General features: G+C 42.5%; 8 non-coding genes across 8 annotated transcripts; all 8 read right to left on the bottom strand.

The window, feature by feature from the left end:
• Window positions 1-13,366: 13,366 nt before the first annotated feature.
• trnaa-agc (transfer RNA alanine (anticodon AGC)) lies at window positions 13,367-13,439 on the bottom strand. Its single transcript has one exon. It is a non-coding gene; the product is annotated as a tRNA-Ala (tRNA).
• An 8,337-nt stretch (window positions 13,440-21,776) lies between these two features.
• On the bottom strand, window positions 21,777-21,849 carry trnaa-agc (transfer RNA alanine (anticodon AGC)). Its single transcript has one exon. It is a non-coding gene; the product is annotated as a tRNA-Ala (tRNA).
• Window positions 21,850-22,195: 346 nt separating this feature from the next.
• trnaa-ugc (transfer RNA alanine (anticodon UGC)) lies at window positions 22,196-22,268 on the bottom strand. The gene has a single exon. It is a non-coding gene; the product is annotated as a tRNA-Ala (tRNA).
• An 886-nt stretch (window positions 22,269-23,154) lies between these two features.
• On the bottom strand, window positions 23,155-23,227 carry trnaa-ugc (transfer RNA alanine (anticodon UGC)). Its single transcript has one exon. It is a non-coding gene; the product is annotated as a tRNA-Ala (tRNA).
• Window positions 23,228-25,073: 1,846 nt separating this feature from the next.
• trnaa-ugc (transfer RNA alanine (anticodon UGC)) lies at window positions 25,074-25,146 on the bottom strand. Its single transcript has one exon. It is a non-coding gene; the product is annotated as a tRNA-Ala (tRNA).
• A 208-nt stretch (window positions 25,147-25,354) lies between these two features.
• trnaa-ugc (transfer RNA alanine (anticodon UGC)) lies at window positions 25,355-25,427 on the bottom strand. Its single transcript has one exon. It is a non-coding gene; the product is annotated as a tRNA-Ala (tRNA).
• An 886-nt stretch (window positions 25,428-26,313) lies between these two features.
• Window positions 26,314-26,386, bottom strand: trnaa-ugc (transfer RNA alanine (anticodon UGC)). Its single transcript has one exon. It is a non-coding gene; the product is annotated as a tRNA-Ala (tRNA).
• A 67-nt stretch (window positions 26,387-26,453) lies between these two features.
• Window positions 26,454-26,526, bottom strand: trnaa-ugc (transfer RNA alanine (anticodon UGC)). Its single transcript has one exon. It is a non-coding gene; the product is annotated as a tRNA-Ala (tRNA).
• Window positions 26,527-26,984: the final 458 nt, after the last annotated feature.

The following is a 26,984-nucleotide window of genomic DNA, read 5'->3' as shown; positions in this document are numbered from 1 at the left end:
AGTTAATTCCCCTGCAGCTCAAAAAAGCTAATCACCAGAAACAACAACAACAAAAGTTAACGAGCAGGCAAAATCCAAATGGAGAACGTGGGCATCGATCCCACAAACGCTAAGCGAGCATTCTACCATTTGAACTACTTCCCCTGCAAAGCATACAAGAAAATCGCCAAAAACAACAACAAACGTCACGATCAGGCTTCATCCAAATGGAAAATGTGGGCATCGATGCCACTACCTCTCGCATGTAAAGCAAGCGCTCTACCATTTGAGCTAATTCCCCTTTAACTTACAGATCAAAATCGCCACAAAGAACAACAAAAGTTAACGAGCAGGCAAAAATCCAAATGGAGAATGTGGGCATCGACCCCCCAACTCTCACATGCTAAAGCGAGCGCTCTATCATTTGAGCAAATTCCCCTTCAACTCATAGAAGAAAATCACCAAAAACAACAACAACAAGTTAACGAGCAGGCAAAATCCAATTGGAGAATGTGGGCATCTATCCCACTACCTCTCACATGCAAAGCGAGCGCTTTACCATTTGAGCTAATTCCCCTTCAACTCATAGAAGAAAATCACCAAAAACAAAAACAACAAGTTAAAGGGCAAGCAAAATCCAATTGGAGAATGTGGGCATCAATCCCACTACCTCTCGGATGCAAAGCAAGCGCTCTACCATTTGAGCTAATTCTCTTTCAACTCACAGAAGAAAATCACCAAAAACAACAACAACAACAAGTTAACGAGCAGGCAAAATCCAATTGGAGAATGTGGGCATCGATCCCACTACCTCTCGCATGCTAAACGAGCGCTCTACCATTTGAGCTAATTCCCCTGCAACTCAGATGATAATTACAAAGAACAACAAAAGTTAACGAGCAGGCAAAAATCCAAATGGAGAATGTGGGCATCGACCCCCCAACTCTCACATGCTAAAGCGAGCGCTCTATCATTTGAGCTAATTCCCCTTCAACTCATAGAAGAAAATCACCAAAAACAACAACAACAAGTTAACGAGCAGGCAAAATGCAGATGGAGAATGTGGGTATCGATCCGACTACCTGTCGCATGCGAAGCAAGCGCTCAACCATTTGAGCTAATTCCCCTTTAACTCACAAAAGAAAATCACCAAAAACAACAACAACAAACATTACGATCAGGTAAAATCCAAATGGAGAATGTGGGCATCAATCCCACTCCCTCTCGCATGCGAAGCAAGGGCTCTACCATTTGATCTAATTCCCCTTTAACTCACAAAAGAAAATCACCAAAAAGAACAACAAAACTTAACGAGCAGGCAAAATCCAAATGGAGAATGTGGGCATCGATCCCACTACCTCTCGCATGCTCTACCATTTGAGCTAATTTCCCTTCAACTCATAGAAGAAAATCACCAAAAACAACAACAACAACAAGTTAACGGGTAGGCAAAATCCAATTTGAGAATGTGGGCATTCATCCCACGACCTCTCGCATGCAAACCAAGCGCTCTACCATTTGAGCTACTTCCCCTGCAAAGCATACAAGAAAATCACCAAAAACAACAACAAACGTTACAATCAGGCAAAATTCAAATGGAGAATGTGGGTATCGATCCCACTACCTCTCGCATGCAAAGCGAGCGCTCTACCATTTGAGTTAATTCCCCTACAGCTCAAAAAAGATGATCACCAAAAACAACAACAACAAAAGTTAACGAGCAGGCAAAATCCAAATGGAGAACGTGGGCATCGATCCCACAAACGCTAAGCGAGCATTCTACCATTTGAACTACTTCCCCTGCAAAGCATACAAGAAAATCACCAAAAACAACAACAAACGTTACGATCAGGCATCATCCAAATGGACAATGTGGGTATCGATGCCACTACCTCTCGCATGCAAAGCAAGCGCTCTACCATTTGAGCTAATTCCCCTTTAACTTACAGATCAAAATCACCAAAAAGAACAACAAAAGTTAACGAGCAGGCAAAAATCCAAATGGAGAATGTGGGCATCGACCCCACTAACTCTCACATGCTAAGGCGAGCGCTCTACCATTTGAGCTAATTCCCCTTCAACTCATAGAAGAAAATCACCAAAAACAAAAACAAGTTAATGGGCAGGCGAAATCCATTTGGAGAATGTGGGCATCGATCCCACTACCTCTCGGATGTAAAGCAAGCGCTTTACCATTTGAGCTAATTCCCCTTCAACTAATAGAAGAAAATCACCAAAAACAAAAACAAGTTAAAGGGCAGGCAAAAGCCATTTGGAGAATGTGGGCATCGATCCCACTACCTCACGGATGCAAAGCAAGCGCTCTACCATTTGAGCTAATTTTCTTTCAACTCACAGAAGAAAATCACCAAAAACAACAACAACAACAAGTTAACGAGCAGGCAAAATCCAATTGGAGAATGTGGACATTGATCCCACTACCTCTCACATGCTAAACGAGCGCTCTACCATTTGAGCTAATTCCCCTGCAACTCAGAAGATAATCACAAAAAACAATAATTTTTTTTTTTTTTTTTTTTTTAAGAGCTCAGAATTGTTCATTCGGTAGTCTTACCGATTCAACGTCTTGTCATCATTGCTCTTTTTTTTTAATTTTTTATTTATTTATTTATTTTATTTATTTATTTTTGTGTGTATGTGTGCGTGCGTTTGCGTGCGTGCGTTTGCGTGCGTGCGTTTGCGTGCGTGCGCGTGCGTGCGTGCGTGTGCGTGCGTGCAAATACGTATAAATTTATACTCATTCATTCACCTAAAACCTTATAAATATCCCATTACCCTTCGCCTTAACCAGGTACTTCAGAATCTTGCCAGAGTCGTGAGGTTTAAATGGTCAGGAGACCAGAGAAAAGGTCAGAAAAAAAAAGAAATAAAGAGAAAAGAAAGGTAAATCAAAGTGAAATCCAGCACCGACCAAACACTTCCTGCCTTCCCCATGATTACAAAATCAGAGTCTTACGCCAACCCCGGAAGCCTCTAAATTCCAGCAAATTTAGCGAGATCTCAAGAGACCAGAGGAAAAACTAAAGAGAGGAAGGAGGGAAGGATCGATAAGGCAGAGTGAGATCCATAGAAGCCAGTACATCCAATCCATCAAAGTGAAGTCCAGCACCAACAAGACCCCTCCTGCGTGGTTACAAAACCAGAGTCTTATGCCAACCCCAGAAACCTCATACTTCTAATAAATTAAGATCTCAAGTGACCAGAGGAAAAACTAAAGAGAGGAAGGAGGGAAGGATAGATAAAGCAAAGTGAGAACCACAGACACCAGCGCCAACTGATTCAAGGGGCTGTGGGAGGGAGAGGGTACTTCTGTTGAGTTTCAGTAGATGCTGGTGCGACGGATCTGGCATGCATAAGGACCACCACCAAAGAAAGAAGCCGTCAACCGCGGTCCAGCAAAGCGAGCACTCCCCCCCCCCCCCCCCCCCCCCCCCCGGAATCCCCAGGCCGCGGCAGCACCAAGGCCACCCCCAAGCCACCCGAGCGGACACCGGTCGGCGAGCCGACCCAGACACCCGGAACACCCCCGCCCCAGCCCCGGCCCACACCCCCGAGCCCAAGGCCGCAGAACGAGGCCCAGCGGGCCCCCACAGCGCCCCACCGGTCCCCAGCCCCCATCCCCCCACGACCCCCCCCGCACCCCACCCAAACCCGCCATCCACCACGACCCAGGCCCCACCACCCCCGACCCCCAAACCCCCGAACACACCCCGACCCCCAGCACCCAATACCTCCGCCACCCCCCAAACAAGCCGCCCCCCCCCCCCCCCCGACGGCCGCCGCCCCCCCCCCCGCGAACCCGGCCCCCCGCGAGAACCCCCCACCCCCCCCCGGAAACCGGCACCGGGCAGCAGCGCAGAGAGGGAAGATGTGCCCACCCCACCTCCAGCCGCGCGAGATTTGCACAGCGGCGGGAGGGGGGAAGCAGAGGAGGAAGCACCAGGGGAGAAGGCGGAACACCAGAACACCGAGCCCGGTGGGGAGAGGCCCCGGTCGTCACGCCAGAGTACTAGTGACACCTAACCCTGTTACTGAGTCCGCCAGCTCGCCGACTGGCGAGCTCTACCCTTACACCGTGAATGTGGCCCCACCCAGTGTATATACAAGTGTGTGCGTGTGGTGCATTAAAATTGGGAGCAGGTGAGTCGGAGCAGAGGGAAAAAATTTCCCCTACTCCGACACACCCGTATCCCCCCCAAAAAAATGAATATGTATATGTGTGGTGCATTAAAAAAGGGAATGGAGGGACAAAGTGGTGGGGCAGGGACACAAATGGGGGGGACCACAGCGCTGCCAGGCACTGCAGTCCATCCCCTCTGATGGCTCCCCGCCCCAACTCACCCCTCCCCTTGGACGTGAGGTGCATTAAAATTGGAGGGGAGTTGAAGGGTGAAGACGGTGTTTCCACCCTTCCCCACCCAACCAAGAAATGTGTTGTGTGCCCTATGTGTATATTTACAAAGTGTATAGTGCAAGCTAGTGAAGTGAGTAAGAGGAGCGACCAGCGGGGCCTCACCCAACCCGGCGGGTGTAGGTGGCACGCCCGCCCCCCAGCACCCCCACCCCCACCCGCCCCCCACCTCATCCACCCGGCACCACAATGGGCAGACAGCCAGCGCAGCAGGGCTACCGGACAGCCCACCGGCCACCGGAGCCCGCCCGGGGCGCCAGGAGTTCTACCGGAGTGGGGCAGGCCCCAAACCCTCGCCCGGCCCCCGGAGCCCGACGCCCGGGCCGGGGAGGGAGCCCCAGGCCCAGGGAGAGGGAGGGGCCGCAGGGCAGACAGGGAAGGGGGGGGGGAGCGGGGAGAAGACGACAAGAAGGCGAAAGGGCGGCTGCAGGGCAGGAGGGGGGGGGGGGGGGGGGGGGGGAGGAGGGAGGGCGACAAGGGAAAAGGGACCGGGAGGCAGAGGAGGATGGGCGGGAGGAGGCGAGGAGGGAGAGGCGACGGGGGGGAGGAAGGGGGAACCACGGGGCACACCGGAGGCCCACCCACCCCGAACCGCGCCGCCGGGCACGGAGCAGCGGACCGCGCCGGGACGGCACCGCCCCGGGCACCAGGGGAAGCACCCCAACACCGCACCCCACAGGGGGCCCAGGGAGCGGCCAAGACTCAACCGCCACCGAGCAGACAACGGGGGGGGGGGGGGGGCAGAACCACCCCCGCCCGACCACAGGGGACGGCGTCAAGAAAATTGACTAATTAGCATGCAGTAACACCAAGTGTTGATGCTTAGTGCCCACTAGAAATAGATCTTAAGGAGTTAATGAGTATAGTGTCGTATAGTGTGGTATGCTCGAGCCCACTAGCAGCAACTAGGTTCCTGACTATATAAAAATAAAAACAATCAGATACAAAATACCAAATACAGAAGCAGCGAAAACAGAAGTTGTAACGATGTGGTGGCTCTCGTTAACAGGCAGAATCTTGGCAGGATTAAGTTGCCAAATTGAGATTAAAATATTCTATGTACATAGACCATATTTGTTTAAATCTTGATACTTGATTTTTATTTAAGGCAGAGATTTTTTCCATTGAGATATAATTTATTAGTAAGTTTAACCAGTGGTCGATATTTAGAGATTGTTTATTTTTCCAATTGACAAGGATTATTTTTTTAGCAATAGTAAGGGCTATACATATAGATTGAGATTGTTTACATGGTCGCTCAGTTATTGTTAAGTCACCTAGTAAACACAATCTTGGAGATAAAGGAAGCCTACAGTTTAATATATCAGCGAGCTTTTCCAAGATTTTAGTCCAGAAATGCAGCACTGGAGTACATGACCATAAAGCATGAAGATAAGTATCGGCAGTGTTTTGTGAGCACTGGAGACAAATGTCGGAGTCAGAGAGTCCCATTTTTTTCATCATATATTGTGTAATATATGTTCTATGAAGTATCTTATATTGGATAAGTTGCAAATTTGTCTGTTTGGTCATTTTTAATACATTTTCACAGATTTGGGTCCAAAAGTCTGGTTCCGGAACTATAGACAAGTCTTTTTCCCATTTTAAAGTCGGTAAATACGTTTTATTTGTGTATAAAAATAACTTATATATTTTTGATATTTTCTTTATTGTTGTTGGAGAAAGCTTTATAATATCTTTAGCTAAGACAGGCAGTTGGAGCGTATCCTGAAGTGTTGGGATTTGTTTCTTAACCATATTTTTAACTTGCAGATAATGTAAGAAATTTCCCTTTTTTATTTCATATTTCTGGACCAAGTTTGTATACGATATAAACTTATTATCTGAGAAAAGATGATGAAGGTGTGTAATTCCTTTCTGCTCCCATAGGCTTAAATGGAACGACTGATTATTAAGTTGAAAGTCGGGGTTATGCCAAATGGGAGAGAGCCCACAGGGCGCCAATTGGGAGTTTGTAATTTCTAATGCCTTCCACCAGGCAGTCAGGGTGGCGGCTATCATTGGGTTTTTAAAACAATTATGTCGTCTTATTGATTTTGTAATAAAGAGTAAATCTGACAGTCTAAGATTATTACAATCCTTCTGCTCCAATTCCAACCAACAGTTAGTATCTCTGTTGGGTTGTGTCCATAGCACAAGATATTGTAGTTGATTAGCTAAATAATAGTACATAAAGTTTGGTGCCTCTAAACCTCCTTTAGATTTACTTTCCTGAAGAGTAGATAGACTAATTTTGGCTTTTTTTTTATTCCAATAGAATTTTATGATAGCAGAGTCCAGCGATTGGAACCAGTTAGACGTAGGTTTAAATGGAATCATTGAAAATAAATAATTAATCTTTGGTAAAACTTTCATTTTTATAGTAGCTATCCGTCCTATTAAAGAGATCGGAAGATTATTCCAGCGCTCCAGGTCACTACGGATACTATCCAATAATGGTGAAAAATTTAAAGAAGTTAATTCAGTTAACTTAGGTGAAATTTTAACACCTAAGTATTTTAAATTACCTGTAGGAAAGGAGTAGTGTGGATCCTGACTTGTAGGATTCCATGAATTTTCTGTAATAGGTAATAATGTTGATTTTGTCCAGTTAATAGAGTAATCTGATAAGTGAGAGAATTTAGTTATTAATTTAAATGCTTCCCCTAGCGAGATAGCAGGTTCTTCTAAATAGAGTAATATATCATCGGCATATAGATTAATTTTATGTTCTATTGTCCCGGAGTGGATTCCTTGGATCCGTCTATCCTGACGTATGGCTAATGCAAGCGGCTCAATAAATATAGCAAATAATAAAGGAGACATTGGGCACCCTTGTCTTGTTCCCCTTTGTAAAGTAAAACTCTGTGATGTAATCCCATTAGTAGTAACTGTAGCTTTAGGAGAATCATATAATATTGAGACCCATTGAATGAATGACTCCCCGAAGCCGAATTTATTTAAGACAGCAAAGAGGAAGGACCAGTTAACTTTATCGAATGCTTTTTCTGCATCCAGCGAAATAACAACTGCCTTTTTATCATACCGCTGTGACATACTAATCAAGTTAAAGAGTCTCCTAATATTATTAGTAGAATGACGACCTTTAATAAAACCTGTTTGATCACTATGAATAATTGTCGAGATTACCGTCTCTAATCGAGATGCCTTAGCGATAATTTTAATATCGGTATTAATTAGTGATATCGGTCGGTAACTTGACGGGAGGGTAGGGTCTTTTTCTGGCTTTAATAAAAGTTTAATTGCTGCTATATTCATATCTTGACGTATATCACCTTTACTTTTAATTTCAGTTACTACTCTTAGAAATAATGGAGCAAACATTAACCAGAAATGTTTAAAAAATATAGCCGGAAAGCCGTCTGGACCAGGTGCTCTGCCATTAGGCATACTGTCTAAAGCACGATACAACTCATCTATAGTAAGCGGGGTATCGAGAATATCTTTATGTTCAATAGATAACTGAGGTATATTTAAGCTGTTTAGGAATCCCTCAATATATTCAGGGTTAGGTCTATTAATTTCTGTGTATAGATTTCGATAATAGTTATAAAAAATATGGTTAATTTCTTCTGGTGATTGTGTGCATTCACCATTTATATCTTTAATAGCCGTTATAAGAGATTTTTCCCGATTCCGTTGAAGTTGATTTGCCAGGAATTTACCTGATTTATTATTATGTTCAAAATTATTATATCTCAACTGTTGTATTATAAACTCTGTCTTTTTAGATAACATGTTATCTAACTGTATTTTTATATTCTGTAGTTCTATCCATATTTGATTATTTGGGTTTAATACATATTCATCCGTTAGTTGTTTAATTTTATCTTCCAGGTATTTTTCTAATTTTTGATCCTGTTTCTTTTTATAAGTTGAATATGATATAATTTTCCCTCTAATTACCGCTTTCCCTGCTTCCCAGAGAAGAGATGGAGATATATTTGGAGAGTCATTTATTTCCAAAAAATCTGCCCACTCCCTTCTAATAATTTTATCAAACTCTACGTCTTTCAGTAATGAGATGTTAAAACGCCATATCGGGGGAGGTTTAAAGGTAGAGTCAATTTGTAGAGTGAGGGAGACTGGTGCATGATCACTTATAATTATAGAATGTATTTTTATAGCAGTTTTATCAACAATAGAATTATTTGTAAGGAAAAAATCAATTCTTGAGAATGATCGGTGCACAGCAGAGAAGAAAGTAAATTCCTTCTTAGTTGGGTTTTGAAGTCTCCAGCCATCGCTGAGGCCAAAATCCTCCATATATTCATCTATTACTTTAGCGGATCGTAATCGCCTTGTATATATCGTATTATTAGAACGATCTATTAACGGGTTCAAGACCGTGTTAAAATCACCTCCAATAATAATAGTAGAATTTGTTGCTAAATCGAGTAACCGAGAGAAAAATTCATGGAAAAAATCAGGGTCATCATTATTTGGGGCATATAAATTACCAATTGTATATACTTTATTAAATATAGTTACCTGGATAATAATATATCGGCCCTCTAAATCTGTTACTATATTATTTAGAGTAAAGAATAAATTCTTATGTATAAGTATAGAGACACCTCTTTGTCTACTATTATAGGAGGCAGAGTAAACTTGACTAAAATTTTTATCTATAAATAATTTTTCTTCTGATTTTTGTAAGTGGGTTTCTTGTAGGAGACAAATATCTGCCTTAAATTTTGAGAGATGGTCTAAAATTTTTATTCTTTTTGCCTGGGAGCGAGCGCCACACACATTCCAGGAGACCAGAACTAATTTCTGCATACAAGCAATATAGACTCAGTCTTATGTATACATCTATATAAGCTGCTTATTAATATTAACATATTGTAGGATAGCAAAAGAGTAATTAGGCAATTTATATAATTTATATAAAGAGAGAGATAGAAAGTAGATAAGTATAATAGTGAAGAAACGTGGGGGGGAAGTGAGTGTGAAGGAAATCTGTGGGGGATTCAACATAACAATACACCAGTAAATGGTGACCTAAGCGAGATTATTATTATTATTATTAATTTTTTTTTAAGAATATATTTTTATATTATTATTATTATTATTATTATTATTATTATTATTATTATTATTATTATTATTATTATTATTATTATTACTATATAGCCTATGCATAATATAAATTCATATTCTATTTCATAACCCATTATCCATACATATACATATACATACATATACATATACATATATATACATATATACACATATACATACACATACATATACATATACATACGTCAAATAATCACACAATGCCCGGCTCTACCAATTGTCAGTTAGAACAGCCAAGGGGTCGAGGTTGGGTTTCGGAATAGCTGGCCGTCGATATATAATTTATCAACGACCATCGAAGTCCGTTTACCCTCCTGTCTATTTTGTTTCATTATAGGAAACAGTACTTTTCGCCGCTCGTTTATCTCTCTTGGGAATTGATCATTCATCCCGAAAGATGTCCCTTTGAGCTCCCGTCCTTTACTTTTTACCAATTCTTTATGTTTAAAATGTTCGAACTTAGCAATAATAGGACGGGGCTTATTGCCCTTACGAGCTCCGAGCCGGTGTACACGGTGAAAAGAGATATTATTTACCGTCTCCTGTGGGATCTTTAGCGATGATGTCATGAATTTTTTTATCTCACTCTCTGGATTATCTGGAGAATTTTCGGATATACCTGAGAATATTAGATTTTCCCGCATACTACGGGATTGAACATCTAAGACCGTTTCCTTTAGCATTTTATTTTCCTTTTTAATCGTCTCCAACTCGGCTGTGACAGCGACGAGAGAGGAGCGTAGCTCGGAGTTATCGCGTTGGAGATCGCTTACCTGTTGGCTAACGAATTCCAAACTTGCCTTTAATTCTTTGACGTACTCGCGGATAAGACAGAGGACGTCAAGTTTTTTATTTATGGAATCCAGCATACTCACCGATACGTCGGCGGTTGCTAAATCGTCCGTGTCTGTTGACGAGTCATTTTTCCTTTTTTTTTTCGAAGGATTATCCCGACTAGCCGCCAGATCATCCATCGCGCAGCTATAAAAATAATCGTCAATAAAACGTTCGAGGTCGTCCACACTGGATAATATTTCCGATCTTTCTTAGAAAAGAAAAAAATCGAATTTATCTAATCATTAAATTTGGGTTTAATTAGAAATATAAAGCTAATTCTATTTTAGCAGCAGAGCGCCGCCATGTTAGATTTTCCCAGTCTCGCTACCGGTCACGCGATAGTCACAGCATCTCGCGATCTAAGCTAAGCTGTGACAATAAAAGTTAACGAGCAGGCAAAATGCAGTTGGAGAATGTGGGCATCCATCCCACTACCTCTCGCATGTGTAACGATTATCGGCCGGTTGTAACTTTTTGCAACCTCAGTTCCAAAGGAATTGAGCTCCTGTGGCCTGAACATGCCACTGTGGGGGGTGGGGAGGACAAGACCATCCCCCACAAACAGCCACAAATGCTCTGATTGACACGCGCACGCGCACACACACACAAATCAGGACAGTAAAAGCCTTCTTAGAAACTTGACTTTCTTATTTTGCAACAGAACAATGAATTATGAAATGTTATGTTTGCCATTTGTGAAATGTTGACTCCATGAAATGTCATGAAAATGTTCCATTGCAGTGGCAGATTCTCCACTAAACTTTCATGTGTATGCACGTTTTAACAGTGTAAGCTAGGTAACATTTCATTTGAGGTATTCAATTGTATGTGTTGCATTGATTGAATTCTGACCTTAGAATCTCAACAAACATGGGATCCAGATTCAATCTGATTAGTCAACCAAAAACCTCCCCCAGCTGGTAACTTTCCACTGTGGTCTCAACCGGCCCCCCTGGTGTGGAGGCCGCCGCCTTCCCAATTTAAAAGCACGCTCCCTGCGTGCTGCTCTCTCTCTTCCGCTCTCTCTTCCGCTGCTCTTTGGCTCCCGCTTCTTCGCTGCTCCTTGGCTCCTTCCTGGTCTCCATCGGCGCGGCTGCCAGACAAAGGGCTAGCCCAGCTAGCTTAACCTCCAGCACACGGCAACGCACAGAAGCCATCGCGTGTAGCGACAGGCGCAGCGAAACACGCTGCTTTTAGTCCCTGCAAAGGCTCAACGGATGGTGCTTTTCCCAAGCACGCTGAGGCCTTCACCAAGAGGGCCTCTCCCAGCCAGCAGGTTGACCCCGTGACGCTCAGTTGGCCAGCCGGACGACCTGTCTCTCCCTCTCCTGAACTGAACCTTCTCCATTCTATCTTCAAACGGGCTTGGCGAGTCTCCATCCAGGGTCCTGCTTCTCAGACCAACCCCATCTGTAAGTGCAACTTTGCAGGCCTTCGCCCTAGTACAAATTGGTGCAAACTAGGTTGATTGTGGGTCCCATGTTGGTTTGATTTAAGAAATCCATCACCTTGGTTAAGACCGTTTCTCTTTTCTTCTTTTCTTCTCCTTTGATTATTTTTATTATTTTAGTTCTCGTTTCATTTCCTATCATAGTAGTTAGTTTTGCTTCTTTAAATTCTAAGTAGATTATCCCACCTAGGATAGAGAATAAACGTGCACAAAACTCAACCCCTGGTTTACTGTGTGTGTGTTTCAACAATTTATAGTGACCTCTAAGCTGAACAAAGAACTCACAAAATTGTAGTAAGGGCACAACCTTCATTTTAATGACTGATTCAACGAGGTTCTCATCTGTTATCCTGATAAAATTATCAAAAAGAGATGTGGTGCTCCGCAGGCAAGCTCAACTTAATTTAAATATTAAGTTTGAGTCTCCTTCAATTAATGAGCCAATTGATTATTAATTTAATAATTAACAATTATTGATTTAATAATTAATTGGACCGATTTCCCTTACACATGCAAAGCGAGCGCTCTACCACTTGAGCTAATTCCCCTTCAACTCATAGAAGAAAATCACCAAAAACAACAACAACAAGTTAACGGGCAGGCAAAATCCTATTGGAGAATGTGGGCATCGATCCCACTACCTCTCGCATGCAAAGCAAGCGCTCTACCATTTGAGCTAATTCCCCTTCAACTCACAGAAGAAAATCACCAAAAACAACAACAACAAAAGTTAACGAGCAGGCAAGATGCAGTTGGAGAATGTGGGCATCGATCCCACTACCTCTCGCATGCAATGCAAGCGCTCTACCATTTGAGCTAATTCCCCTTCAACTCACAGAAGAAAATCACCAAAAACAACAACAACAACAAGTTAACGAGCAGGCAAAATCAAATTGGAGAATGTGGGCATCGATCCCACTACCTCCCGCATGCTAAGCGAGCGCTCTACCATTTGAGCTAATTCCCCTGCAACTCAGAACATAATCACAAAAAACAATAAAAGTTAACGAACAGGCAAACTCCAAATGGAGAATATGGGTATCGATCCGACTACCTGTCCCATGCGAAGCAAGCGCTCAACCATGTGAGCTCACTCCCCTTTAACTCACAAAAGAAAATCACCAAAAAGAACAACAAAACTTAACGAGCAGGCAAAATCCAAATGGAGAATGTGGGCATCGATCCCACTACCTCTCGCATGCTCTACCATTTGAGCTAATTTCCCTTCAACTCATAGAAGAAAATCACCAAAAACAATAACAACAACAAGTTAACGGGCAGGCAAAATCCAATTTGAGAATGTGGGCATTCATCCCACGACCTCTCGCATGCAAAGCAAGCGCTCTACCATTTGAGTTAATTCCCCTGCAGCTCAAAAGAGATAATCACCAAAAACAACAACAACAAAAGTTAACGAGCAGGCAAAATCCAAATGGAGAACGTGGGCATCGATCCCACAAACGCTAAGTGAGCATTCTACCATTTGAACTACTTCCCCTGCAAAGCATACAAGAAAATCACCAAAAACAACAACAATAAAAGTTAACGACCAGGCAAAACCCAAATGGAGAATGTGGGTATCGATCCCACTACCTCTCGCACGCTAAGCAAGCGCTCTACCATTTGAGCTAATTCCCCTTTAGCTTACAGGTCAAAAACAACAAAAAGAACAATAAAAGTTAACGAGCAGGCAAAATCCAAATGGAGAATGTGGGCATCTACCCCAATAACTCTCACATGCTAAAACGAGCGCTCTACCATTTGAACCACTTCCCCTGCAATTCATACAAGAAAATCACTAAAAACAACAAAAGTTAACGAGCAGGCAAATCAAAATGGAGAACGTGGGCATCGATCCCACTACCTCTCGCATACGAAGCAAGCTCTCTACCATTTGAGCTAATTCTCCTGTAACTCACACAAGAAAATCACCAAAAACCAACAACAACAAAAGTTGACGAGCAGGCAAAATCCAAATGGAGAACGTGGGCATCGATCCCACTACCTCTCACATGCTAAGCGAGCACTCTACAATTTGAGCTAATTCCCCTTCAACTCACAGTACAAAATCACCAAAAACAACAACAAAAAGTTAACGAGCAGGCAAAATCCAACTGGAGAATGTGGGAATTGATCCCACTACCTCTCGCATGCAAAGCGAGCGCTCTACCATTTGAGGTAATTCCCCTCTAACTCACACAAGAAAATCACCAAAAGCAACAACAATAAAAGTTAACGAGCAGTCAAAATGCAGTTGGAGAATGTGGGCATTGATCCCACTACCTCTCGCATGCAAAGCAAAATTTAACGAGCAGGCAAAATCCAAATGGAGAATGTGGGCATCAATCTCACTACCTCTCACATGCTCAGCGAGCGCTCTTTCATTTGAGCTAATTCCCCTCAATTACTGCAAGAAAAAAATCAAAGCCAACAAAAGTTAACGAGCAGGCAAAATTCAAATGGAGAACGTGGGTATCGATCCCACTACCTCTCGCATACGAAGCAAGTGCTCTACCATTTGAGCTAATTCCCCTCCAATTAATGCAAGAAAATCATCAATAACAAAAGTTAACTAGAGCTGCGAGCAGCTATAAAGGGCCCTCGCAGCCCGGGCCACGTTGGGGTCCTTGCACGTTGGGGTACTTGCACGTTGGGGTACTGGCACGTTGGGGTACTGGCATATTGGAAGCAAAATTTCTTTGAAAATGGCATAATAAACGTTTACATGTAGAATATTTTTTTGCCAGTGTGTGTGTCAAGCTCAACGGGTTTTGGTGATTGTTAAGACCTGCAAAAATCAGCGTCCTTTTTTATTTTTAGGCAATGAGTTGCCCTGATTGGTATTTTTTTGTAAAAGTGTATATACACATCATCGCTCGTTGTACTCATTGCACAATGTTACTTTTATTGTCCAAAGGGGCAATCAAAAATGAATAAAACAAAATGGAAACGTACATACGTTTGGATCGGTGTGAAGCCAGTGAACAATTTGAGTGGTGGAAACTAAAAGAATATTCATAAATGACTTAGTTATCACACTTAGAATGAGTGTACATTTTTTGTACAAAATACCGTATGTGGGGTATTTTTTTTTTTTTTATATATAAGCCTCAAGGGCTAGGTGGCGCTGTATTTATAACTGAATGTTGTCATAGAGATACCTTCAGGCCTTGATTATAAGCATACATGTCAAGTGTGGGATTTTTTTTTGGAGCATGTACCGTGGAGTTATTAAGCATATCCTTCATTCACGATATTGCTTTTAATGTCCATAGAGGCTATCAAAAATAAATAAAAATATATATATGTTTGGATAAGTCTGATGCCAGTGAACATTTTGAGTGGTGGAAACTAAAAGAATATTCATAAATGACTTAGTTATCACACTTAGAATGAGTTTACATTTTTTGTACAAAATACCGTATGTGGGGTATTTTTTTTTTATGCCTCAAGGGCTAGGTGGCGCTGCATATATAACTGAATGTTGTCATAGAGATAACTTCAGGCCTTGACGATAAACATACATGTCAAGTTTGGGATTTTTTGGAGCATATACCGGGGAGTTATCAAGCATATCCTTTTTCATTGCGAAACACAAATTTTGATGCCCCGCCCTCATCATATAGTATTTCGAAAAGTCAAAATTTTTCCCCCTGTCGTTGGCTCAGGTCTTGACATGGTCCAGGCCAAGTCTTAACTCAGTCGGATGAAACGTGTAGGAGAAGTGGGCAAAAGTCTGCCCCCTGTGAATGTGCAAAAATTAAAAAAAATGGGACATTCAAAAATTCGTAGCTCACTTCCTGTTCATTTTAGCATATGGGTACAAGAGACTTTTTTGTAGGTCTTGGGCTCCCTCATACACCTAAAAATAGTCGTTGTTCTTGCTTAAACGTACAACCGGGGCTGCTTCGTTAAAAATTTCTAGAGGGCGCTATTGAGTCATTTTTGTAAAAAATAGCACAATCAACAATAAAATATTGCTCATTTTACCAGGCCAGATGTGTGTGCCAAGTTTCAGGAGTTTCTGTGCATGTTTAGACCCTCAAAACTGGCGTTGTTTTCTTGGCGAACAGCGCTTAGCCACGCCCACAGCATTTCGCGAAAACTCACAAACTTCGTGTTGTGACATCATGAAGGCCGAAACCCTCATCTGAGCAAATATGAGGTTGGTCCAGTTAACGTGTTTGGAGAAAAAATGTACAAGAAAATTCGTAAGAAAAAAAATTGCCACTAGGTGGCGCTATCAGTAAGATGAAATATAAGTTCGTAGATGTCTTTAGGGCTGGACTCTCATCAAATGTGTGAAATTTTGAGAAGATAGGATCATCTCGGTCAAGTTCATGCAGCTTTTATTGTCACGAAAAATCTTCAGACTTTGCGGCACCGTAGCGGCCACGCCCTTTGGCGAAAAGTTACAATATTCGGTGTGGGGCATGATCAACATCTTAAGGCTTTTCTGACCAACTTTCAACTGGATCCCTTCAACGAGCTCAGCGCAGTAGCTAAAAACGTAAAGTATGACATTTATTGTCACCACTAGGTGGCGCTATATGTATAACTGAATTTTATCATATAGATGTTTTCAGGCCGTGACTATTACGTTGCCTGAGAAGTTTGAGATTTTTTGGAGCTTGAACATGGGAGTTATTAAGCATTTGCTCTTTCTGGACAAATGAAATTTTAAAGGCAATATTTGATGCCCCGCCCCCATCATATAGTATTTCGAAAAGGCAAGACTTTTTGCCCAGTTGTTCTCTCAGGTCTTGAGATGATAAATGCCAAGTTTGATGTGAATTGGATGAAAAATGTTTGCAGAGGGGGAAAAAGCATGACCACAGTGAATGTGCCAAAATAGGCCAAAATTGGACATAAAAAAATTCATAGCTCATTTCCTGTACATTTTAGCTACATGGTCCCAATAGACTTTTTTGTGCGTCTCGGGGTGCTACACGTGCCTGCCAATTTTCGTTGCTCTAGCTCAAACGTGCCAGGCTTGGTTTTTATTTTTCTACGCTAGGGGGCGCTATAGAGTCGCGTTGTTATGACGACTTCATAATATCAAATTTTTCACCGGGCCTGAGGAGTGTGCAAAGTTTGGTGAGTTTTCGTGAATGTTTAGGTACTCAAAAATGCGATCGTTTACGGAGAATAATAATAATAATAATAATAATAATAATTCGAACGAAAAACAATAGGTACCTCGCAGCGGTCGCTGCTCGGGCCCTAACGAGCAAGTATAATCAATTGGAGAATGTGGGCATCAATCCCACTACCTCTTGCATGCAAAGCGAGCGCTCTACCATTTGAGCTAATTCCACTGCAACTCAAATAAAATAATCACCAAAAACAACAACAACAAAAGTTAACGAGCAGGCAAAATCCAAGTGGAGAATGTGGGCATCGATCCCACGAAGGCTAAGCGAGCATTCTACCATTTGAACTAATTCCCCTGCAAAGCATACAAGAAAATCACCAAAAACAACAACAAACGTTACGATCAGGCATAATCCAAATGGAGAATGTGGGCATCGATGCCACTACCTCTCGCATGCAAAGAAAGCGCTCTACCATTTGGGCTAATTCCCCTTTAACTCACAAAAGAAAGTCACCAAAAACAACAACAACAAACATTACGAGCAGGTAAAATCCAAATGGAGAATGTGGGCATTGATCCCACTACCTCTCGCATGTGAAGCAAGCACTCTACCATTTGAGCTCATTCTCCTTTAACTCACAAAAGAAAATCACCAAAAACAACAACAACAAACATTACGAGAAGGTAAAATCCAATTGGAGAATGTGGGCATTGATCCCACTACCTCTCACATGCGAAGCAAAACGCTCCACCATTTGAGCTAATTCCCCTTTCACTCACAAAAGAAAATCACCAAAAACAACAACAAACATTACGAGCAGGTAAAACTCAATTGGAGAATGTGGGCATCGATCCCACTACCTCTCGCATGCAAAACAAGCGCTCTACCATTTGAGCTAATTCCCCTTCAACTCACATAAGAAAATCACCAAAAACAACAACAACAAGTTAACGGGCAGGCAAAATCCAATTGGAGAAAGTGGGCATCGATCCCACACCCTCTCGCATGCAAAGCAAGCGCTCTACCATTTGAGCTAATTCCCCTTCAACTCACGGAAGAAAATCACCAAAAACAACAACAACAATAAGTTAACGAGCAGGCAAAATCCAATTGGAGATTGTGGGCATCGATCCCACTACCTCTCGCATGCTAAGCGAGCGCTCTACCATTTGAGATAATTCCCCTGCAACTCAGAAGATAATCACAAAAAACAATAAAAGTTAACGAGCAGGAAAAATGCAGTTGGAGAATGTGGGCATCGATCCCACTACCTCTCGCATGCAAAGCTAGCACTCTACCATTTGAGCTAATTCCCCTTCAACTCATAGAAGAAAATCACCAAAAACAACAACAACAAGTTAACGAGCAGGCAAAACGCAGTTGGAGAATGTGGGCATCGATCCCACTACCTCTCGCATGCAAAGCAAGCGCTCTACCATTTGAGCTAATTCCCCTTCAACTCACAGAAGAAAATCACCAAAAACAACAACAACAAAAGTTAACGAGCAGGCAAAATTCAAATGGAGAACGTGGGTATCGATCCCAGTACCTCTCGCATGCAAAGCGAGCGCTCTACCATTTGAGTTAATTCCCCTGCAGCTCAAAGAAGATAATCACCAAAAACAACAACAACAAAAGTTAACGAGCAGGCAAAATCCAAATGGAGAATGTGGGCATCGATCCCACAAACGCTAAGCGAGCATTCTACAATTTGAACTACTTCCCCTGCAAAGCATACAAGAAAATCACCAAAAACAACAACAAACGTTACGATCAGGCATAATCCAAATGGAAAATGTGGGGATCGATCCCACTACCTCTCGCATACGATGCAAGCGCTCTACCATTTAAGCTAATTCCCCTGCAGCTCACATTAGAAAAATCACCAAAAACAACAACAAAATTTAACGAGCAGGCAAAATCCAAATGGAGAATGTGGGCATCAATCTCACTACCTCTCACATGCTCAGCGAGCGCTCTTTCTTTTGAGCTAATTCCCCTCAATTACTGCAAGAAAATCATCAAAAACAACAACAGACGTTACGATCAGGCATAATCCAAATGGAGAATGTGGGCATCGATGCCACTACCTCTCGCATGCGAAGCAACCACGCTACCATTTGAGCTAATTCCCCTTTAACTCACAAAAGAAAATCACCAAAAACAACAACAACAAACATTACGAGCAGGTAATACAAATGGAGAATGTGGGCATCAATCTCACTACCTCTCACATGCTCAGCGAGCGCTCTTTCATTTGAGCTAATTCCCCTCAATTACTGCAAGAAAATCATCAAAAACAACAAAAGTTATGAGCAAGCAAAACCCAATTGGAGAATGTGGGCATCGATCCCACTACCTCTCACATGCGAAGCAAGTGCTCTATCATTTGAGCTAATTCCCCTTTAAATAATGCAAGAAAATCATCAAAAACAACAAAAGTTAACGAGCAAGTACAAACCAATTGGAGAATGTGGGCATCAATCCCACTATCTCTTGCATGCAAAGCGAGCGCTCTACCATTTGAGATAATTCCCCTGCAACTCAAAGAAGATAATCACCAAAAACAACAACAACAAAAGTTAACGAGCAGGCAAAATCCAAGTGGAGAATGCGGGCATCGATCCCACGAACGCTAAGCGAGCATTCTACCATTTGAACTACGTCCCCTGCAAAGCATACAAGAAAATCACCAAAAACAACAACGAACGTTACGATCAGGCATAATCCAAATGGAGAATGTGGGCATCGATGCCACTACCTCTCGCATGCAAAGCAAGCGCTCTACCATTTGAGCTAATTCCCCTTAAACTCACAAAAGAAAATCACCAAAAAGAAGAACAACAAACATTACGAGCAGGTAAAATCCAATTGGAGAATGTGGGCATCAATTCCACGACCTCTCGCATGCTAAGCAAGCGCTCTACCATTTGAGCTAATTCCCCTCCAATTATTGCAACAAAATCATCAAAAACAACAAAAGTTAACGAGCAAGCAAAATCCAATGGGAGAATGTGGGGATCGATCCCACTACCGCTCGCATGCGAAGCAAGCGCTCTACCATTTGAGCTAATACCCCTGCAGCTCAAAGAAGATAATCACCAAAAACAACAACAACAAAAGTTAACGAGCAGGCAAAATCCAAATGGAGAATGTGGGCATCGATCCCACAAACGCTAAGCGAGCATTCTACAATTTGAACTACTTCCCCTGCAAAGCATACAAGAAAATCACCAAAAACAACAACAAACGTTACGATCAGGCATAATCCAAATGGAAAATGTGGGGATCGATCCCACTACCTCTCGCATACGATGCAAGCGCTCTACCATTTAAGCTAATTCCCCTGCAGCTCACATTAGAAAAATCACCAAAAACAACAACAAAATTTAACGAGCAGGCAAAATCCAAATGGAGAATGTGGGCATCAATCTCACTACCTCTCACATGCTCAGCGAGCGCTCTTTCTTTTGAGCTAATTCCCCTCAATTACTGCAAGAAAATCATCAAAAACAACAAAAGTTAACGAGCAAGTACAAACCAATTGGAGAATGTGGGCATCAATCCCACTATCTCTTGCATGCAAAGCGAGCGCTCTACCATTTGAGATAATTCCCCTGCAACTCAAAGAAGATAATCACCAAAAACAACAACAACAAAAGTTAACGAGCAGGCAAAATCCAAGTGGAGAATGCGGGCATCGATCCCACGAACGCTAAGCGAGCATTCTACCATTTGAACTACGTCCCCTGCAAAGCATACAAGAAAATCACCAAAAACAACAACGAACGTTACGATCAGGCATAATCCAAATGGAGAATGTGGGCATCGATGCCACTACCTCACGCATGCGAAGCAACCACGCTACCATTTGAGCTAATTCCCCTTTAACTCACAAAAGAAAATCACCAAAAACAACAACAACAAACATTACGAGCAGGTAATACAAATGGAGAATGTGGGCATCAATCTCACGACCTCTCACATGCTCAGCGAGCGCTCTTTCATTTGAGCTAATTCCCCTCAATTACTGCAAGAAAATCAACAAAAACAACAAAAGTTAACGAGCAAGCAAAATCTAATTGGAGAATGTGGGCATCGATCCCACTACCTCACACATGCGAAGCAAGTGCTCTATCATTTGAGCTAATTCCCCTTCAAATAATGCAAGAAAATCATCAAAAACAACAAAAGTTAACGAGCAAGTACAACCCAATTGGAGAATGTGGGCATCAATCCCACTATCTCTTGCATGCAAAGCGAGCGCTCTACCATTTGAGCTAATTCCCCTGCAACTCAAAGAAGATAATCACCAAAAACAACAACAACAAAAGTTAACGAGCAGGCAAAATCCAAGTGGAGAATGCGGGCATCGATCCCACGAACGCTAAGCGAGCATTCTACCATTTGAACTACGTCCCCTGCAAAGCATACAAGAAAATCACCAAAAACAACAACGAACGTTACGATCAGGCATAATCCAAATGGAGAATGTGGGTATCGATGCCACTACCTCTCGCATGCAAAGCAAGCGCTCTACCATTTGAGCTAATTCCCCTTAAACTCACAAAAGAAAATCACCAAAAAGAACAACAACAAACATTACGAGCAGGTAAAATCCAATTGGAGAATGTGGGCATCAATTCCACGACCTCTCGCATGCTAAGCAAGCGCTCTACCATTTGAGCTAATTCCCCTCCAATTATTGCAACAAAATCATCAAAAACAACAAAAGTTAACGAGCAAGCAAAATCCAATGGGAGAATGTGTGGATCGATCCCGCAAGCGCTCTACCATTTGAGCTAATACCCCTGCAACTCAAAGAAGATAATCACCAAAAACACCAACAACAAAAGTTGACGAGCAGGCAAAATCCAAATGGAGAATGTGGGCATCGATCCCACTACCTCTCGCATGCTAAGCGAGCGCTCTACCATTTGAGCTAATTCCCCTTCATCTCACGGTACAAAATCACCAAAAACAACAACAACAAGTTAACGAGCAGGCATAATACACTTGGAGAATGTGGGCATTGATCCCACTAGCTCTCGCATGCAAAGCGAGCGCTCTACCATTTGAGCTAATTCCCCTCTAAATCACACAAGAAAATCACCAAAAACAACAACAATAAAAGTTAACGACCAGGCAAAATCCAAATGGAGAATGTGGGTATCTAACCCACTACCTCTCGCACGCTCAGCAAGCGCTCTACCATTTGAGCTAATTCCCCTTTAACTCACACAAGAAAATCACCAAAAACAACAACAACAACAAGTTAACGGGCAGGCAAACTCCAATTGGAGAATGTGGGCATTGATCCCACTACCTCTCGCATGCAAAGCGAGCGCTCTACCATTTGAGCTAATTCCCCTCCAATTAATGCAAGAAAATCATCAAAAACAACAAAAGTTAACGAGCAAGCACAATCCAATTGGAGAATGTGGGCATCAATCCCACTACCTCTTGCATGCAAAGCGAACGCTCTACCATTTGAGGTAATTCATCTGCAACTCAAAGAAGATAATCACCAAAAACAACAACAACAAATGTTAACGAGTAGGCAAAATCCAAGTGGAGAATGTGGGCATCGATCCCACGAACGCTAAGCGAGCATTCTACCATTTGAACTAGTTCCCCTGCAAAGCATACAAGAAAATCACCAAAAACAACAACAAACGTTACGATCAGGCATAATCCAAATGGAGAATGTGGGCATCGATGCCACTACCTCTCGGATGCAAAGAAAGCGCTCTACCATTTGACCTAATTCCCGTTTAACTGACAAAAGAAAATCACCAAAAACAACAACAACAAACATTACGAGAAGGTAAAATCCAAATGGAGAATGTGGGCATTGATCCCACTACCTCTCGCATGCGAAGCAAGCGCTCTACCATTTGAGCTAATTCCCCTTTTTCTCACAAAAGAAAATCACCAAAAACAACAACAACAAACATTACGAGCAGGTAAAATCCAAATGGAGAATGTGGGCATCGATCCCACTACCTCTCGAATGCGAAGCAAGCGCTCCACCATTTGAGCTAATTCCCCTTTAACTCACAAAAGAAAATCACCAAAAACAACAACAACAATAAGTTAACGGGCAGGCAAAGTCCAATTGGAGAATGTGGGCATTGATCCCACTACCTCTCGCATGCGATGCAAGCGCTCTACCATTTAAGCTAATTCCCCTGCAGCTCACAGGAGAAAATCACCAATGACAACAACAACAAGTTAACGAGCAGGCATAATCCAATTGGAGAATGTGGGCATTGATCCCACTACCTCTCGCATGCAAAGCGAGCGCTCTACCATTTGAGCTAATTCCCCTCTAAATCACACAAGAAAATCACCAAAAACAACAACAATAAAAGTTAACGACCAGGCAAAATCCAAATGGAGAATGTGGGCATCGAACCCACTACCTCTCGCATGCAAAGCGAGCGCGCTACCATTTGAGCTAATTCCCCTGCAGCTCAAAGAAGATAATCACCAAAAACAACAACAACAAAAGTTAACGAGCAGGCAAAATCCAAATGGAGAATGTGGGCATCGATCCCAAAAACGCTCAGCGAGCATTCTACCATTTGAGCGACTTCCCCTGCAAAGCATACAAGAAAATCACCAAAAACAACAACAAACGTTACGATCAGGCAAAATTCGAATGGAGAACGTGGGTATCGATCCCACTACTTCTCGCATGCGAAGCAACCACTCTACCATTTGAGCTAATTGCCCTTTCACTCACAAAAGAAAATCACCAAAAACAACAACAACAAACATTACGAGCAGGTAAAATCCAAATGGAGAATGTGGGCATCAATCCCACTACCTCTCGCATGCAAAGCGAGCGCTCTACCATTTGAGTTAATTCCCCTGCAGCTCAAAGAAGATAATCACCAAAAACAACAACAACAAAAGTTAACGAGCAGGCAAAATCCAAATGGAGAATGTGGGCATCGATCCCACAAACGCTAAGCGAGCATTCTACAATTTGAACTACTTCCCCTGCAAAGCATACAAGAAAATCACCAAAAACAACAACAAAATTTAACGAGCAGGCAAAATCCAAATGGAGAATGTGGGCATCAAACTCACTACCTCTCACATGCTCAGCGAGCGCTCTTTCATTTGAGCTAATTCCCCTCAATTACTGCAAGAAAATCATCAAAAACAACAAAAGTTAACGAGCAAGCAAAATCCAATTGGAGAAAATTGGCATCGATCCCACTACCTCTCACATGCGAAGCAAGTGCTCTACCATTTGAGCTAATTCCCCTTAAAATAATGAAAGAAAATCATCAAAAACAACAAAAGTTAACGAGCAAGTACAATCCAAATTGGAGAATGTGGGCATCAATCCCACTACCTCTTGCATGCAAAGCGAGCGCTCTACCATTTGAGCTAATACCCCTGCAACTCAAAGAAGATAATCACCAAAAACAACAACAACAAAAGTTGACGAGCAGGCAAAATCCAAATGGAGAATGTGGGCATCGATCCCACTAACTCTCGCATGCTAAGCGAGCGCTCTACCATTTGAGCTAATACCCCTGCAACTCAAAGAAGATAATCACCAAAAACAACAACAACAAAAGTTGACGAGCAGGCAAAATCCAAATGGAGAATGTGGGCATCGATCCCACTAACTCTCGCATGCTAAGCGAGCGCTCTACCATTTGAGCTAATTGCCCTTTCACTCACAAAAGAAAATCACCAAAAACAACAACAACAAACATTACGAGCAGGTAAAATCCAAATGGAGAATGTGGGCATCAATCCCACTACCTCTCGCATGCAAAGCGAGCGCTCTACCATTTGAGCTAATACCCCTGCAACTCAAAGAAGATAATCACCAAAAACAAAAACAAAAGTTGACGAGCAGGCAAAATCCAAATTGGAGAATGTGGGCATCAATCCCACTACCTCTTGCATGCAAAGCGAGCGCTCTACCATTTGAGCTAATACCCCTGCAACTCAAAGAAGATAATCACCAAAAACAACAACAACAAAAGTTGACGAGCAGGCAAAATCCAAATGGAGAATGTGGGCATCGATCCCACTAACTCTCGCATGCTAAGCGAGCGCTCTACCATTTGAGCTAATTCCCCTTCATCTCACGGTACAAAATCACCAAAAACAACAACAACAAGTTAACGAGCAGGCATAATACACTTGGAGAATGTGGGTATTGATCCCACTACCTCTCGCATGCAAAGCGAGCGCTCTACCATTTGAGCTAATTCCCCTCTAAATCACACAAGAAAATCACCAAAAACAACAACAATAAAAGTTAACGACCAGGCAAAATCCAAATGGAGAATGTGGGTATCGAACCCACTACCTCTCGCACGCTCAGCAAGCGCTCTACCATTTGAGCTAATTCCCCTTTAACTCACACAAGAAAATCACCAAAAACAACAACAACAAAAAGTTAACGGGCAGGCAAACTCCAATTGGAGAATGTGGGCATTGATCCCACTACCTCTCGCATGCAAAGCGAGCGCTCTACCATTTGAGCTAATTCCCCTCCAATTAACGCAAGAAAATCATCAAAAACAACAAAAGTTAACGAGCAAGCACAATCCAATTGGAGAATGTGGGCATCAATCCCACTACCTCTTGCATGCAAAGCGAACGCTCTACCATTTGAGCTAATTCAACTGCAACTCAAAGAAGATAATCACCAAAAACAACAACAACAAATGTTAACGAGTAGGCAAAATCCAAGTGGAGAATGTGGGCATCGATCCCACGAACGCTAAGCGAGCATTCTACCATTTGAACTAGTTCCCCTGCAAAGCATACAAGAAAATCACCAAAAACAACAACAAACGTTACGATCAGGCATAATCCAAATGGAGAATGTGGGCATCGATGCCACTACCTCTCGGATGCAAAGAAAGCACTCTACCATTTGACCTAATTCCCCTTTAACTGACAAAAGAAAATCACCAAAAACAACAACAACAAACATTACGAGAAGGTAAAATCCAAATGGAGAATGTGGGCATTGATCCCACTACCTCTCGCATGCGAAGCAAGCGCTCTACCATTTGAGCTAATTCCCCTTTAACTCACAAAAGAAAATCACCAAAAACAACAACAACAAACATTACGAGCAGGTAAAATCCAAATGGAGAATGTGGGCATCGATCCCACTACCTCTCGAATGCGAAGCAAGCGCTCCACCATTTGAGCTAATTCCCCTTTGACTCACAAAAGAAAATCACCAAAAACAACAACAACAATAAGTTAACGGGCAGGCAAAGTCCAATTGGAGAATGTGGGCATTGATCCCACTACCTCTCGCATGCGATGCAAGTGCTCTACCATTTAAGCTAATTCCCCTGCAGCTCACAGGAGAAAATCACCAATGACAACAACAACAAGTTAACGAGCAGGCATAATCCAATTGGAGAATGTGGGCATTGATCCCACTACCTCTCGCATGCAAAGCGAGCGCTCTACCATTTGAGCTAAATCCCCTCTAAATCACACAAGAAAATCACCAAAAACAACAACAATAAAAGTTAACGACCAGGCAAAATCCAAATGGAGAATGTGGGCATCGAACCCACTACCTCTCGCATGCAAAGCGAGCGCTCTACCATTTGAGCTAATTCCCCTGCAGCTCAAAGAAGATAATCACCAAAAACAACAACAACAAAAGTTAACGAGCAGGCAAAATCCAAATGGAGAATGTGGGCATCGATCCCAAAAACGCTCAGCGAGCATTCTACCATTTGAGCGACTTCCCCTGCAAAGCATACAAGAAAATCACCAAAAACAACAACAAACGTTACGATCAGGCAAAATTCGAATGGAGAACGTGGGTATCGATCCCACTACTTCTCGCATGCGAAGCAACCACTCTACCATTTGAGCTAATTGCCCTTTCACTCACAAAAGAAAATCACCAAAAACAACAACAACAAACATTACGAGCAGGTAAAATCCAAATGGAGAATGTGGGCATCAATCCCTCTACCTCTCGCATGCAAAGCGAGCGCTCTACCATTTGAGTTAATTCCCCTGCAGCTCAAAGAAGATAATCACCAAAAACAACAACAACAAAAGTTAACGA

The sequence above is a fragment of the Festucalex cinctus genome, chromosome 7 (assembly GCF_051991245.1).
Source record: "Festucalex cinctus isolate MCC-2025b chromosome 7, RoL_Fcin_1.0, whole genome shotgun sequence".
In the NCBI taxonomy this organism is placed as follows: Eukaryota; Metazoa; Chordata; class Actinopteri; order Syngnathiformes; family Syngnathidae; genus Festucalex; species Festucalex cinctus.
This window is presented reverse-complemented; position numbering and strand designations above follow the sequence as displayed.